The sequence below is a fragment of the Cricetulus griseus genome (genome assembly GCF_003668045.3).
Source record: "Cricetulus griseus strain 17A/GY chromosome 1 unlocalized genomic scaffold, alternate assembly CriGri-PICRH-1.0 chr1_0, whole genome shotgun sequence".
NCBI classification, from domain to species: domain Eukaryota; kingdom Metazoa; phylum Chordata; class Mammalia; order Rodentia; family Cricetidae; genus Cricetulus; species Cricetulus griseus.
Window position 1 is genome coordinate 267,403,252 of NW_023276806.1, and position 7,243 is coordinate 267,410,494.

Below are 7,243 nucleotides of genomic sequence, written 5' to 3' on the forward strand. Positions count from 1 at the left end.
TTGTCCCATGTGACTCCATACCCAAGAGGATGACAAGGCCAGGGACCCCCCAACTAGTCCGTCTTAACTATGATTCCCTTTGAACCATTTGTCAGCTCACTCTCCCAGTCCAGCCCCTGTGGTGGGTACCCTGGATGGCCAATGTCAGTTCACTTTTGGTAGAAGTCAAACAAACCAATTGGCCCCATATTTAAATCTCAAGATTTATCAGCAGGGAAAGTATTTACAACGGGAAACCATATGGTGAAGCCTGGTCGCCCAAAGTCAACCTTGGAGCTTGCTCCTTGTTCCTCTTAGAATGAGTGGGACCCTTTGCCCCAGCATGGATGAAGGTAAAGGACCAGCAAGATTGGCAGGAGGTGCTGCAGGCAGGTAAACTTCTACACGGAGGCAGGGCCTTTGCCACGGGCCCCTACCTTGTGTCCAGGGAAATTGCCTGGACAGTGAGATCCTGTACAACTGACATGCAAATACACCACTTCTAGGGGAGGGTGGCTGCATTTAGGCTTGCCAAATCATAGCACCACCCAGAGAAAATGGATGGCAGGAAACACACAGGGGTATGGAGGCAGTAAGTGTGTTGGTCAGACTTTATTGTCAGCCACACAACCTGGGTTTAGGAAGAGAGAACTGCCCAGATCAGATTGGGCCATGGCCATTTCTGTGAGAGTCTGTCTTGATGGATGATTGATGTATGAGGGCCAGCCCACCATGGGTAGCACAATCCCTAGGCAGGTAGGTCTGGGCTGTGTAAGAAGGCTAGCTGAGCATGGGCCTGGGAACCAGCTAGGGAGTGACCAATAAGCAGCTTGCCACCATGGTTCTGCTTGAGTTCCTGCCCTGACCTCCCTCGATGATGGACGGTGACCTTAAAGCATACCCCGAGTAAACTTTTCTTTTTCCAAGTAATGATGTTTGTCACAGCAACAGAAAGTAAACTCGAGCAGTAGGAGAGCCGGCCATGGGAAGCACACTTGCGAGGCTTCTATGCGTCGTAGTGCATTGGGATTATTATGTAGGGCTCAGTGCCTCCAGATAACAACTGTGGTGAGTTGGGGGACCAGGGCTGCTTTGTCTCTATGGAACCTGAGAGGTGCTTCCCACAGGCCGTGCTTAACCCTTTCAGGGTCCCAGCTGAAGATGAGAGTGGGTTGCTAGTATGAAGGATGCCCTTAATTCAGTCACTCCCAGAGACTGGTCCCTAGAACAAGTTCCCCTTGACAGGTGCACTCTGCTGAGGGTTGCTGCACCTGGGGGCAAAGAGAAGCCAATGAGCACTATCTCAGTCCCTCCAGGACACTGCAGGGTATTGGCCTAGGCAGGAATTCCTTTCCCCATCCCTTCCTCGCACCTAGAGAAATAGCTTTTGATTTTTTTTCCTTTGTGTGTATATGTGGGTGTATGTCATATGTGCTTATGGGTATTCATGTTTGCATATGTGTGGGTACACATGAGTGGGTATGATTGTATGTTGCAAATGTGCGTATACTTGGGTGAGCACGTGCACTGAAGCCCACAGTTGGCATTGGCTATCTCCCTCAATCACGCTCTTCTTTATTTGTTGAAGCAAGATCTCTGGCTGCGTTGGAGCTTATGGATTCTACCTAGTCCAGCCAGTCAACTTGCCGCAGGGATCCCATCTCTGCCTCCCAGGTGCTGGGGTTACAGGGCTGCCCACCACACCTGGCTTTCGTGTGTCTGCTGGGGAGCTGAACTCTGGGTCCCAGGCTTTCACAGACACACATGTGTGTGCAATAGGTACATGCTCATGCAAAGGCTTTTTAAATTTTTGTTTGAAATAGAGTCCTTAGCCATAAAAAAGCAACATTGAAAAGCAGTAAATGAATAAAATTTAAAGCATGCTTATAAGCATACAAAAATCTATTGGGGCCGGGTGTTGGTGCTGCACCTTTAATCCTAGCACTCGGGAAGCAGAGGCAGGTGGATCTCTGTGAGTTCGAGGCCAGTCTGGTCTCCAGAGCGAGTGCCAGGATAAGCTCCAAAGCTACTCAGAGAAACCCTGTCTTGAAAAAATCTATTGTGAAAATATGACAAAAATGATTTGAATATAAAAAAATTATAAAGCTTTAACAAGGTCAACGGTCATAAACAAAACAAAAAGATAAATGAAAAGGTGGGGGAAATCACTTTTGACTTACATTACAAAGGATAAATGTCACTAGCATACAAAGTGTCTCTAAAAATAGAAATCAAGGGCTGTAGAGATAGATGGCTTAGTGGTTAAGAGCACTGGCTGTTCTCAAAGAGGGTCCAAGTTCAATCTCCAGTGTCCCCATGGTTAAACTCAATCTTTAACTCACACCTGAATTTAACTCTAGTCCCAAGGGATTTGACACCCTCTTCTGACTTCTTCGGGCACCAGGCAGACATATAACATAGGAAGACAAGACACCCATTAACATTAAATAAATAAATATATAATTTGAAGGAATCAAAAGGTTTAGAAAGTAAAAGCCCTTACCATGGAAGCTAGGCTGATCTGAGTTCAATTCCCAGTGCCCACAGGAAGGGGAGAACTAGTTCCTCAAAGTGTTTCAGGGCATGTATATATGTGTGTATGCACACGCATGCACATGAACACAGACAATGCATATACACCATAATAAATAAATAAACAAACTTAAAATAAGAATCAGTTCAATTACCCCTAACTACATACAAAAAAAAAATAAAAAGTGTTGTTCAGCACCCAACTGTAATAGAAGAAATGTCAAATTAGACACATAAATAAACGTAGGAGGCAGGCAGTGGGTGCCTTTGTCACTCAGGTAGGGGCTATTTTCAAGGATGCTGAACAAATGTGAGTAGGTCATGCAAGGACACTTGTGCTGCAAAGAAGTGTTTGGTAATCACACTGCCAGGAATAATGGTAATATTATTCTTTCAAACGTTACACACATAGTAGAGCAAGCAAATGCTTTGCATCACTCTCAGAGGAGGCCAGATTTCTGGAGACCACATGCTGTCTTGCTTTCTTCACCCCCTGGAGCTTTGCCTAGCTCACAGTTTTATCTTTGTGCCTGGGAAAGTGCCTACCCCTGTATTAGGTGGATGAATCTGAAGTGAACCACCCAGACCTGCCAGGAGAGAGCCAGACCCCAAATGTCCTTGGAGACATCTTGATAGTCAGCTCCCAGCCTTGTGAATGCCTTTGGAGTTTAATCAGGACAACTCATCACTTGTGAAATACCTAGGTTCTTATGCACGGAAGGCAGTCCCGGACCCACCCTACCACTGTGCTCTGGTGACCCTGTTTCCTGCTACCACCTGTACTGGATTGTATCTGTCTTTAGTGGGGTTTTCTGGTGAGAGACAAACCATGAAAATGAGTTTGCACACAGGAAGCTAGCACACAGACAAGCGCCTTCCTCCTTTATGGCTAGGGTCCTCCAATGACCTGTGGGCAGTGTCCCTACTAAAGCTGCAGATCCTCAGGATTCTTCTGAGCTCAACCTTGAAAATAACCTGTCTTACTATATCAAAAACATCCCTATGACTGTGGAGCACTAAGGGTCCCTACAGCCAGATGGTATTATGTTATCTTTTATTTAAACAGATTGCTCAGTAGAGCTTTTAAAATACCACGAGAAAGAGGGGGGAGGAGGGAGGGAGGGAGGGAGAGGATGGGAGAGAGGGAGGGAAGGAGAGAGGGAGGAAGAAGAAGGAGGAGGAGGGGGAGAGAGAAAGAGGCGAAGAGAGAGGGAGGGAGGGAAGAAAGAACACTAGAGTTAAAGTGTTTTTAGAGATGTGTCATTTCCCTCAGATGTATTTATTTTTAAATTTTTTATGTGTGTGTAGGTGTCACTTTGAGCACCATGTGAGTGCACATGACAGCAGGAAGCAGAAAAGGGTATTAGATCCCCTGTATCTGGAGCTAGAGGTAGTTGTACTGGGAACCAAATCCGCATGCCCTGCAAGAACAGCAAGTGCTCCTGACCACTAAGCCATCCCTCCTCCCTGCTTTTTAACTCTTAAAAGTAGAAAGCGTATGATAAACGAGACTAACTACCGGTGTATGTGATAGGAAGCAAACTCAGGCAGCTGAGAGATCTGTGAGCCAAATCCCAGAAGTCAGGGCCTAAAATTGCATTCATTCCCTCAACAGCAAATCACAAAAGCATCCTGGAAAGGGGCATGATAGGGACTCAGAGCTGTAGGCAATTAGGACTCAGTAAACACTTCAGATGGGTTCGGCTCTCTACCCAGTTCCGGGCCCACCTTCCCAAGCAGCTGGCGTGAAGGCTTTTGAAGAAAAATAAACAGAAGTCCATGCTCCCATAGCAATTCAGTTTACACAGTGGATCCTATTTGATTTGCGGAGGAACAGCCTGTGTTTGGTTCTGTTTGCTTTGTTTTGTGTCAGAGCTTCTGATTGGCAAAGCCGGGGAAACGTACTGAGTCATGACTCCTGTCTCCGGAGGATTTTGACAAGCGCGTGCTTGGCAGAGGGCAGGAGGAAGGCAGTCCCTACAAGCAGGGGACAATAGAAGGTTTCTTACTCTCTAAGTGAACTCTGCAGTGCAAACATTACCCACCCGTGCCCAGGGACACACTCTGCCTCCCACGAGAGATGCTGTGCTCTTGAGAATACAGGCAGAATAAAAACAGTGGGCATTAATGGGCATCTGTGGCTTTCCAGTAACCTCCGAGTGTCATCTTACTTAATTCTCAGGATAGACCAATGGTGTCATTTGTAAGAGCAAAACAGAATCTTGAGAAGCCAATAATATACTCATGGTCCCCCAGACTCAGGGACTGAACTAGACAGAGCATGGGCCATCTGGTCATGGATGATGAGGATGTGACATCCTCAAATGTTACTTACCTTGTATTCACAGACCTCTGATCACTTTGATTAACTGTGGATCACTTCTTCCCCAAAGAGGGGTCTCATAGCTGGCATCCTTCAGACACAACTGACTACACAACCGAGATGGTAATTAAGGGAGAGAAAAATGCGCTGCCAGTGTTAACTGCCTCCTGCACTCGGACTAAAACGGAGGCATTCTCTTCTTCATTCTTGGAGCCTCCAATGTAAGAATAATCCCGTGCTGGTTGGGGATAGCAACACTACTGAGACTCTGAGGCCACGGACCTTCTTTATCAATGCCTCTCTCTCCCTCCCTGTTAGGAATAAAGCATGGGGAACCTTGGTGGATTCCATGGCAGACGAGGATGACAAACAAGCCAGGCAGACAGAGCTTAAGTGAGTTTTGTTAGAAAGGAGAGGGAAGGAAAGAGAAAACAAAGAGACACAGAGACAGAGAGAAGGAGGAGACATGAAAAGGCCTGTCTGTCCCAAGGGACAGAGGGAAAGAGAGCATAAGTGGACGGGGGTCTTTCTTTAAAGGGGTCCTTTGCACCTGTGAGCAGACTAGTAGCCATAGAAGCCTGGGCTAACCAGGGTACTGCCTGAGCGCTTTCTGCCAAGTGATGGGGCAGGCCAAAATAATGCCTGAGTCTTTACACTCCCTCCCTCACATGCACACAGGGAAACACACACTCAGAGTCATAACCTACCAATGCTGATTCTTAAGGGATTGTTCCTCACCGGGACTTTAAACACTGGTGGCAGAACCTTCCCTCTAATTCTCCAGAGAATTAGGCCAGCACCTGGCTCCTCAGAGAACAGACAGGTGAGGACTGTTAAACACTAGTAGGGTAGGCAGGGGCATTGCAGACAAATTTCCCCAAGTCCACACTCAGCATTGCCAATGTCTGGAAATATCTATTCACAGAAGACTCACTTCGGGTCAGAAAAAATTCACGAAGTTCATTTTAAATGCTTGTTCTTAGAAAATGGGCAGCCCTGGCATTACTATTTATATAACTTCTTGGCAGAAACACTTGGTTTGACAGAAACGCCCCAGCTGGGCACTGTTTCCCACCCACCTTAGGAATCAAAGGGAGAGCTTTAGTCTCCACAAAGTGAGACCTTCTCATTCTGTTCTTGGAAATGACTTTTTTCTGTGCTTTTATGTTACAGTGATCACATCAGGAGAGTTCCATTTTGGATTATAAGAGGGAGAGCCGTAGTTACCACATCACAGGGTTGTTGTGAGAGACAAATGGTATAAGCTTGGAACGCATTGAGGAAATGCCGAAGCTGCACATGGCGGCAGCTGCGTGCTTATCATCGCAGCTGTGGGAGACACTGGGACAAGACTGCGTTGGCGCCTTGGAGCCCAGAGCAGCCTGAGCAATATAGGGAGACCCTGACTCAAAAGGAAAGCTCTGTATGACTGATGAGATCATGAATAAGACTCTCTTTTTTGCAAGGCCAGGATCCTGCAGTTCTGACACACTAGCTCTTCCAACCCAGGAGTCAAAGCAGTTCAGTGCATTGGCTTTTGAGTCACTCTGTTCCAGTCTAGAGCTAAACCATATCCAGTAATGTTTATACTTTCATTCCCGTGAAGTGTCACTGTATTGAGGAAGGTAAACAACGCGCCAAGGAAAGACAAACCCAAATATTTCATCATAACTTGAAATTCATTCCCCAGACAGACACTAGTACATACACAGGCAGCCTTGATGGGAGGGACACATCAGGGCAGTTGTCAATACTGATGGATGCAGAAGTTATCAGTGAAGTCAAACCTTTCAGGTCATTGGATATCTTGAACACAATATTGACCAAAACATGACCTTGAATATGAACTCATTTAAGGTTTATTTATTTATAGCTTTAAAAAATCATAGCTATAAATTTTAAAGATTTCTTTTTCATTTTCATTTGTGTGTGTGTGTGTGTGTGTGCGCGCGCGCGTCACTAGTACACAGGTATCTGTGGGAGACAAGAAAAGGTGTCGGATCCCCTAGAGCTAGAGTTATGGCTTATTTACTAACTTTGATAGACTGAAGAATGAGGTACAGAGAATTTTCCACAAGTCTCATGTGTGTTGAATCCCATTATTGCATGACTGAACAGGACTGACTTTGCTATGAAATCTTTCTACTTGATTGATGACACGGGACAAAGCTGCTTACTGACCTCAGGGGGGCGCTCTGGGGGCTATAGTAATAAAGTGCTTCAGGAGCCTGCAAAGAAAGGCAAGGTAGCTGTGCAAAATAATCTCTCAGATTCTTTAAAAAATGAAGACAATGTTGGCACAGCAGGAAGCAGGCCCTGACTTAAAAAAAACCCTGGCTGTTTGTCTCAAAATACCTGACTTGATGGCTTCTCATTTTTACTCCTTTTATTCAAGAAAAGAAAATGTTT